Genomic DNA, 10,931 nt, shown 5'->3' with positions numbered 1-10,931 from the left:
TTCTTACAGAAATAATTTTTTCAGTTGTCTAAGCTAGGATTATTAAAAATAAGTCAGCTTGCTTTATAACTCGCATGTTTTTAGACCACTTTGAATTACTCTTTCTAGGTTTAATGTTTTCTTCCAAAATATGCATGATACAACTAAAACACAATTAACACTAAAATAATATGTCCTAAGCTCCAACGAACAACATGAGCCTTCAATTGCTGTGCAGAGGGCTTTTCTCCAAAAATTGTAATCTATTTGAAGAAGGTTCAATGCTGGGACAAAAAAACATGAAGTTGCCCTTTCGAGCACTTTAAAAAAATTCAAAAAATCTGAGATTATATAGACATTATTAAAGTCCTTTAAATAGCTCAGAAGTTTCTAGTAGAACAGATTTTCAGCCTTGGTTTACACGATTATGGCATGTGCTTTTACAATAAAGTTACTCTGCCATTGGCATGCAAGTGCCACTGCGCCTGTTTGTTACAGTTCGTTTTTGTAACACTATTCAAGAAAACTGAAATAATTACTAGCTCAGGTAAAATTTCCACTTTAATGCTCATATCAACCGATTAAACAATTAAAAACATTCTGGTTAATTGGCAGTAGACATGAATTTGGAGACAAACAAGAAGGTGAAGTAAATAAAAGCAACAAAAGACTGATTGATACTTGTTGTTGCTAACTAACAAGGTGAAAGCGGTGTATGTCTGACTTTTCATTTATCCATCGTCGGGATACAGTTAGGAAAAATATATATTTTTGATGAGACTAGAGCTCATAACATTCATCTGGGTATATCAATACTCCAATGCTTGCACCAATAGGTAGCTTTCCAATTTTTGGGAGTTTATGAAAGGCTAGTCATTTTTTCTATTTTTTGACACAACTGACATCTTCTAATGGCAAACTAGTTTAACTCTTTTGCTACTGCATAAAATTCTGACCAAATGATTAACCTTCCCAAATTAATTCAAACGTTTTTTCGAAAAAAAGCGATATACCGCTAGTATTTAAGCAATAACTCAAAAATGAAAACAGATATTATTTTACTGTAAAATGCATCTTATTTAAAAGAATGTTCTCTACAAGGTAAGCTTAGAATTGTTTGGTGAATCTCACTCTCACAATTTTTCTGACGCTTTGTTTGCGATAACGATCTGGTTTTGCCGTTTTGAAAAAATGATTGGAAATGGAATAGTTGAACCAAAATAATGTATATTGGTTCCACGTGACTAGCAACAAAGTGGTTTCGTGCGAGACCAGACTTTATTAGTCTAGCTAATGTGTAGGTTCCGTAATGAAAAGCAAAGTGAAACCCTATTGAAACGTCAATACACCGGCTTACTGTCTGTACTTAAATTACTGTGAAATGTTAGAATGGTTGAACTGCAAACGAATTATATTGGTTGCACCTGCTTGGAAACAAAGTTGTTTCATTGGAGGCATAATTTGATGTGTCTAGCTAATGTATGGGCTTCCTAATAAAAAGAAATGTGAAACCCTATTGATAAGCTGATACATAGGCTTGTGGTGGCAAAATAGTTAACAATGTACTAAAATCTATAATAGCGAACCCTATACATACTCTTATTGCTCCAGTTCAGCAAGAATGTAAACTATATTTTCAAGGCCAGCTATAAAATTCTCGTCATTGAATTTGAGAATTTGCAACAACTTGACACTTTACTTCATGTGAAAGTATTTATGTTGCATCAAACAAAAGCTTTACATAAATTATTTTTAGGTGGAGTTCCCGTTATAAGAGGAATGCATTATAAGAGCATTTACTGGACAGATATTCCAACCAGATAAAGTCCAAACTATGCCCATACACTTGAAGTTCATTCTTTGAATTACCATACTGGGATTGAAATTGAAATATGACATAACAGTCAATCAAGAGAACTTCAATTTATTTATCATACAGGAAACAAATACATTATGTTTAGAGAAAAATGCAAGTGTTTTAACAAAAAAAGTTTGAGCCATGTACATGTAATCATGTATATATAGTACGTAAAAAAAACTACTTTTTATTTTGCGATTTCACTTTTCACAAAGAACCAATGTCCCTGTGTATCACGAAAAATGAAGGATAACTGCAAAAGATAGCTATGACAAGCAGAACGGGATTTTGAGCAAAAATTGGATTTATCACAAACAGATTGTAAGTAATACTAATATGCGAGTCAATCTATTAACCAACATGAATGCCATTGAAAGTTATAAAGGGTATTGCATGGGGCAAATTATTAACTCTTTCGCTACCATAAGCCGATGTCACGGCTTCCGAGGAAATATAAGTACAGACCATAAGCCGATGTATTGGCTTATCATGAGGGTTTCACTTTTCTTTTCATTACGGAGCACACACATTAGCTAGACAAATCAAACTCTGTCTCTACCAAAACAATTTGGTTGCCAATCACCCGCAACCAATAGAATAATTTTTAGCCTAACAGTTTCATTTCTACTTATTATCAAAACAGAAAAACTAGATCATTATCGTCATGGCAATAAGAAACACACAGCGTTCATTCAACGCAAAGAAAGCGTCAGAACATTTGTGAGATTGGGACTCACTAAACAGTTTCATAGTTATTTTGTAGAATTTTTTTGAAAAAGATGCATTTAACAGTGAAACGGTAGGTTTTGATTTTTGTGATATTACTTAAATACTAGCTGTATATCAGTTTTTTGAAAACTTGTTTGAATTAATTTTGCTTGGTCAGAAATTGATGTGATAGCAAAAGTGTTAAATGTATTTGCCAAAAATAATATAATTGAATTTTTAAGACTAGAAGTGATTTTTTATCTCTATAATTGTAAAATACCTCTAAAAAAAAATTTTTTTTTCACTAAAGCTCATTCTACGTTTCTCAATATTTTGGTCTATAAACACCGTGATTTACCTTCACTAAGTTCTTGTGTCCACTCTCTTCTGACCAGAAACATCCCAAAGATGTATGTAAGCTGTTTGAACCTTAAATTGCCAGTTCTGTAGATAACTTGACTAGCATCAAAGAGGATGCAGGACATGTTATGGCAGCACTCTGCAATGATTCATAACAAAATAGAAATAACAAGTTTTTTTTTAATAGAACCTTTTCCGATTTACATTAACTGTTTTCAACATACGTTTACAGCAAATCGTTTGCAAGTTCATTGATTGCTGCAGAAAAAACAAAAACTGAGCAAGTAGAAGTGTATTTGGTATTCTAGCCCTGACATTCAATCACAGCTTTTATACTCCTCACCGGTGTAGTCTTTAGGCATTAGAAGAGCATGACTTAAGCAATGTGAACAAAATTTCAAAAGCGATCACCAAGTCATGAAATCGATTGTCAGTTGTCTGACCTTGATTTGGACTTGGCTTCTAGATATTATTGTAAGGTAAAGTTTAGAGCTCGTCACCATGGGTGTTAACTGCAAGTTTCTGTTCCTGTCTCAGACGCTAGGCTAACCTATAGTTTGTACAAGTGCTATCGCCGGTAAACAGGTAACAGGAATGCAAGAACACGACAACTATAAACATGCAAGGGTGAATAGGAGCTGTGTACATAATTGAAATTAAGCAGTTATTCACAGGGCATAGTCCAATTTGTAAAACATAATAACCAGAACCTGACGTTCAACCAAATTATTGTTAACCTTTTCCATACCGTTCCCGTAAATCTTATGGGCTGAGAGCGCAGTCTCAGCGCACCAAACCCGTAATTGCCATCAGATCTGAGTCTTCGATAGGTATTTTTTAAATTCATTTATTTATTTTAAAAATGGCACTAACATTTTTCATTAATATTTTGAGGAGTTTTAAAAGATATCATACTACTGTTTTGAGGCTGTAATTACTCCCAATTACGCATGTGCAAAAAGAACACTTTGTTAGAAGTTGAACGGTCTTTATGGAAAGCTGATCATCATGAACGGATGCGATATTTGAAGCGCTATTAAAAAGATTTGTTTACAGGAAGATAACGACAGGTTTGAAAGTGAAGAAGGGGATTTTAGACCAAAAAATGTGAGGAAGCGGATGAAAGTAAAAAAGAGAATCAACAAAATGAATGGGATTGCGAAAGTGAGACTGAAACGGCCGGTGTTGAAACGGCTAATAATGACGGATATCAAAGAGGAGCTGATTTAAAACCAAAATAATTACATTTTGCTAACAGTCTGGCAGGAGTATAAGTTTGAATTCTTAAACAGGTAGGTGTTTTTTATTATTCAAAGCTTTTTAAACATCGGTCACTATAAATATTATTTTGAACGAAACAAATAAATATGGCCTTCAAAAACATTGCGATGCGTCGGAGCCTGTTGATGATAAAGATTTGGCGAGTTGTTTGTTTAGTTTTGCATTTAGGTATTCTCAAAAAGCCTACTATGCTGCCTTACTGGTCCACTGTGACATTCCTTTATTATCTACGCTGATTTTTAATCAATTTAAAAATTGAAAGAAAATTAGAAGCAAGCTTACACTTTATTGACAATTTTGAAGACCCTACTGGCAATAAAATGTTCAAGTTAGAAAAAAATTTTGCCATGACATGCGACTGGTTCTATCCTGTTTTTCACTCTGATAAATTTATATCTGTAGATGAAAGCTTGCTGGCATGGGAAGGATGGCTCAACTTCAGACAGTATATTCCATCTAACAGATCTAAATTTGGAATTAAGTTATTTGCTTTCCGTTGCTGTCTCTGGCTATGTGCACCAGTTGTCTGTATACATTGTCGACGAGCAAGCTGAATGCACTGGCAGCGGAGTCACAAGTGGAATATATTTGTGCAAGTCATGTTTTGATCTTTACCATGCTAACTAAATTTATTTACAAATCGTATTTTATTGTTTTCGCAAATGCTTCACTGCTTTGTATTGCTAGCATTTTTACATAAATTTGCTAATCTATTGTATTAGTTGTGCATTGGTGTGCTGTATTTGTTGCACACTTTCATCTTCAGAGCAGCGGTCTAATCAAAAAGTTCTGTTCTCATATTGTTTTGCAATCTAGTAGTCCATGATTTGCTGTTTCTGCTCATAATAAATGTTACTTCATGTTTTTTGCTGCTTCACCAAATGTGTGAATATAGGCTCACGACTTAATTCTTCTTGCACACAACCGGTTAATGTTTGCTGCAGCACACATGAACCTGTGCATTGACTTTATATGCAAAACTTTTACATAGATCTATAGTCTCAAGAAATGCATAAAAACTAGAGCAAAAAATCGTAACTGCATATAATTATATATGTCTAGCTGCCAAGTTTTTGCAAGCTGTGTGGAGGAAAAAATCTCATTCTGCAGGAAAATTTCTCAGCTTCCAGATGCATATTTATTCACAGTTTTGTGCCAATTTGCACAAAAGTTGGAGCAACCTTGTCGGGTGACTGTCTTGCGCTGCTTATGGACAAGGCGTCTTGAGCATTTCCAGTGGCGCTCCCGCTATACATTGGAGCTCATAACTCCACTTTCAATGCTCTTGGACGACTAATTTTTTTTTAAATTGTTGTGAACATATAAATCCATGCAGGAATTATTTATACCACATTGAAAAATTGCTTTTAGTAAATATAAAAACAATTGAAAATGACCGACAAAAATAAAAAAACTCGTCGCTTCAACGAATTGAGAGTTTTGCAGGAAAGCAAATGCAAGCTAGCTACATAAAAAAATCAGCTTGTAGAGAAATTTCTCAGCATTCTTGTGCATGTTAATTTATGTATCTACCTCAATTTTGATGAAAGTTGATGCAGTTTTTACGCAGTGGTATCGAAGGCTCAAATAACCACAAGCAAAATGATAACAAGCCACGGAACTACGAGTTAGCAACCTAGGCAGCTAAGTTGTACATGTAATCCAGATGAGTCTATTACGGTTTTTAGCAAGGCAAATAATTAACCAATATTTGAGTGTTCACCAAACTAAATTTTCTTTAATGTGCCATTTTTAGCGGCACAAAGAAATCAAATTTTTGATGATCATTTGCACCGACTTGAGGCAGGTGGTAAGAGTGAAACAAACTAGATTTGTTCGACTTAGTCAAAAGCGTATAAAAGTATTAGGCACAATTAGCCACATCAATACTTGTTACAGAAATATCTATCATACTAAGATAGAGTTTAAAATCATTTCTATGAAAAGCCTGTTGCAGTGGCTTCTTTTTGTCCTGGGAACATTTAAAATCCTTTAATAGAAAATGCAAAACCTATATAAAATATATAGTATAATATAAAATTAAAACTGGTAGCAAATTTATGTTAGCGATGACATATTTTTATTGTAGTTTTACATTAGCACTATTTGTTCTAAACACTGTGGTAACTACATGATGTATTTAACAAACTAACGTCAACTCCTTTACTACGAAAGGAATTTCTTTACTGCGACATAAGTAATTAGTGACACCTAATTTCTAAAATGAGTCTGTATAAATGGTTTTAACTTTAAACCACATGATCTATTAACAGTCTTTTTATAGCAAATTAATCAGTATAATAATACGTTAGTTGATGCTGCGAAAACTATAAAAAATGTGTTGCAGAATGAGAGGGAACACTTTTCGTTCATTTTGAAATTACCGTGAGGTGAGCATAAAACTCGAGTCAGATGATTCATGAATATTATTAGTTTACAATATATTATTACTGATAAAAATAATTACTCTCATCAGCACTATTACTTAATAAAATTACCCAGTCCATAGAACTAAAACTAGTAAAAATTTGTGGCTGTTATGCCTCCGACATGACTGTCATTTCTAAGAAGAAATTGTCATAAAGCAAGTATTCGCAAAGCGAAACTACACTTGGGTTGTAAACATATTTTTATTGGTTCAACATATACAAACAATTCCTTTTTTCATTCAGGTATATATACAGTAAAGTAATTTGTCAATTACTCACTAATCATAAACAATTTGGGTCATGATCTCAGAAACCATGGTTAAATCAGTGGTTTGAGATTGGGAGTTATCTACACTACTATCAAAAGGAGTGAGTTCACAGCTATTTTGCAAAACAAAATTTTGATTTTACCTCAATTACAGCAGGTTTTATGGTCAATAAACTGAATGCATGTAATTAATGCATGCTGAATGCTGAAACCATTAATGCCAAAACATAGTTCCGAGAAAACAAGTGTTGAAGTTTGAGAAACAAAAACTAATGCACAATTGTGTTTACATTTCAAAATGTCATAGCAACCAATATCAATCAAGATGTTGTGATATTTATCTAGATTTCTGAATTTATATCCATAAAATTATGCTGAAGTTAAAAATCTAAACAGATTGTAGCTGGTTGTCGTAGAAATAGCTGTATATCTAAAAAAAATGTATTACTTATTCAGTTAGTGCAGCTTTATAGTCGGATAACTCAACTTCATGGTTTGCGACTTGACCATGGTTTTTGAGATTGCGACCCATTCGTACAAAAGCTTGACAAAGCCACATCATGCAGCACTTGGTTATGCGAAAACACTTTGACTATCTTTACTGTCCTACTAGGTTCACAGTAGCTCAGGAGTTGAACAATTTGATTCGCACTGAAACAGCTTCGTCAAAAGAAAACAGAAGCAATCAGTGTAAAATCTGCTTTGTATTACTTTTACGTCATGCTTTGCTGTATTTGAGAATCATATTGTATACGTGTATAATTAAAAAAAAAACAATACCAGAGGTTTCCAAGCTTTTAATATTAATCGAGCTAATTATTATTATAGCTAATTTAATTCTTAAATGATTAAAAAAATAACTGAGACAATTTATGCGTAAATTATTGGTGAGCTTGCAACAAAACTTACATTACAGTTATTTAGTCTCAAACCATTTACCGTATCTTACTCTGCTGTGTTGTAAGTGCAAAATATGGGGAAAAGTGATCACAAGATCTTAAAAGATCAAAAGCAAACAGTTAATCGCAGCCATCACAAAAACGTCATAGGTTGGAATCCCTTTACGAAACGGCTAAAATGGGGTGTAAGTTGCGCAGTGATGGCTTCTGTTTAAACTTTTTTGCAACCTCATTTGTCAAAATATTTTTACAAATTTACCTCATGTATTCAATAAATCATGTCTATTGTCCTTAGGTGACTATTTCCTGATCATTGTAATGCTGTCACTTTGAGCACTGATATCTCAAAACCTCGCCTAAAAATTATTTTATTTTTTAACTTTAGTTCGAAGGAATGTATACCATCCTCTGATGACATGAGGAGCCTGTTGGTCACCTGCGATAGTCAAAGGATTCTGCAGAAATTGTTCATGCTTTTTGACAGGAATTATGGGTCACATGATCAAATTACGACAAAAAAATTACACCAAGCTGAAAAAATTGTAAAGTAGCGAGCATTTATAATTGAGCATGTATATTTGATGAGAGCTTCCCGGTAGAACCCGAAGTGTTTGTCATAAACTAGTGCTACGAGACGTTTTATACCGAGGCTGTGATTGGCCTTTAATTTTACGTGATAACACTGCATGTCAGAACAATAACTACATTGAGTTGAGTACGTAATCAAAATACAGGGATTCTAACCTACGATGTTTTCCTGATGGCTGCGATTAACTGTTCATTTTTGAGCTTTTAAGAGCTTGTAATTACCATTCTACAAATTCTGCACCTACAACCCAGTAGAGTAAGACATGGTGAATTTTTTGATACCAAATAACTGTAATGTAAATTTTGTTGCGAGTCGACCTTTAAATGCAACTGCATTTTGACAGCATGTTTATAAGCAGGCTTGATGTAAGAAACAGAGTAAGAGTCATACCACAAGTTCATGATTATTGTGGATCATGTCCACAAATTATTACTTCACTCTTCAATATGTTGAAAATGCTAAGAGGGGTTAAAAATTTATTGATTTTGCTGGAAAATAGGAAATTTGAATTGCCACTTGATGTTATAAAAAAATTGCTAAAAATATTTGATGACCAGAATTCACAATAGCACTTTTAATTGTATCATAGTTTGGAAAACACAATAAATTATTATTATTAAATAGGAAAATTTAATTGCCACTTGATGTTATAAAAAATGCTAAAAACATTTGATGACCAGGATTCACAAGAGCACTTTTAATTGTATCACAGTTTGGAAAACATAATATTATTACATGAACAGAAAACTCCAGAATTTAGGTGAGCAAGAGTGCTGCCTAAAACGGTTAATACAAGTTGTTTTTTAGTTATAGCTAAAAAGCCAGTGTGCCTGGTAGTGATATGGTAGCATCATTACCATATCGTTCTATATAGAACAACGTAATACACTATTTATTAGAATACAACATATTTTGGTATACAAATCGCTATTCTCATAAATGTAATGGCTTTTGTTAAAGACCTAACTTTCACCAATGAATGAAGTGTGCCCTCAGGTTAGCATGGCCCCTATTTTTGAACCCGCCGCCTATGAGATTTTTTATATACACATCAATCAACAGAAAATTTTACATCTAAAGATGCGAACAAAAAGCTAAAAGTGTGTTGCAGTGTGAGCTCGGCCGTGTTCTCGGCCTCTTTTGCTAATAAAATAGGAAGCAATCAGTAATCCATTAATCAATTAATCAGCTACTCACTAAAAAAAGTGTTTTGTACGGAAAACTTTGTAAGAGCCATAGAACATTGATCTTGGCTAAACGCGCACGTTGTGCTGAGCTGCACTGCACAGCCTGTTGTATGCACTCAGTTAATGGACTACGTACAAACCTGCTTGTGTTTTAAAACGTTTCAATTCTGAGAACCCAAATTAAACTCATTAAAAAAATCAGTCAAACTTTGCAAAAATGGTTAATATTTTTATATTAACATTTAAATATTAATATTTAATAATAATATTTTAATAAACTTTATACTAAATTTATACATAGTTGAAATACTGTACATAAATATAAAAAACGGATAATTTGTACATACAACTTCATACATTAGTATTTTGCATCCTAACTATTGTTTTAGTTATCTTTTTGATTGCCAGTGCTATGTTATTTTGGTTTAGCCAACTGCCCAATGTAATTAATGACTGCAGTCTCCAGAGCCAACTTTAATCATCAAAAGATCAAGACTAAAAAAACAAGGGCTCATAAACTCACCCTTTAGCTTTTTTAAAAACTTGTAGACCGATATGATTGGTTCTATGAGGAAATGATCGAGGGACTATAGTTCGGTGTGGAGAGCTCATCTTTATTCTCCAGATCAAACAACTTCTACAAAAGTAAAATGTTTGTAACATAATATTAAGTAAGAAAGTTGATGACCACTTTATGCATTGAGCCTCTGACCACCTTTTATTTGGTATTTGCAGACATGTTGAAAGTGGGCTACCGTTAAACCTATATTTGAATGCTAACTCTATTTTAATGGTACTGCTATTTGAGACCACTTAAAGCAATTGTTTGAAAAATTGAGGGCCATTTTTTATTGAAGGATGGGAGTAGGACTGAAAGATAGAGTGTTGTTGCATCAAAATAGATGCGTTATGGTATTTTTTTGAGGTATTATTATCGCGTTTATCAAAAGTTAAAAAAAAAGTTTGGGGTATCGATCAAGTCTAAAATAAATTAAAATTATACCGCAAAAAGGTTCACTTTATGCAAAGAAATTCAAAGCAACAGACAAATGGCAACAAGTGTTGAAACTAATGTGTTGAAAGGTCTATGCGAGGTCATTGAGTAAAAAGCTTATTAAATGAACTAGTTAAAGATGTAGTTGCGTCAAAAATGAAATTAGGACCCATAAAAGGCTAAAACATCAGCTACAATTTGATGCTATTTTTGTCTTTGTAGACCAACCCTGTCCAGAGATATATGCGTTTGAATGAGGCCCTCTTTTAAAAAGCTCACGTTCCAGCGGGTGCCAATTTCGTGACGTAACTAGCTTGTTTTCTGAAACGAAACCACGAGCGATAAATATGAGGTCGCTTCGTTAGCCAATCACGATCGC

The sequence above is a fragment of the Watersipora subatra genome, chromosome 3 (assembly GCF_963576615.1).
Source record: "Watersipora subatra chromosome 3, tzWatSuba1.1, whole genome shotgun sequence".
In the NCBI taxonomy this organism is placed as follows: Eukaryota; Metazoa; Bryozoa; class Gymnolaemata; order Cheilostomatida; family Watersiporidae; genus Watersipora; species Watersipora subatra.
This window is presented reverse-complemented; position numbering follows the sequence as displayed.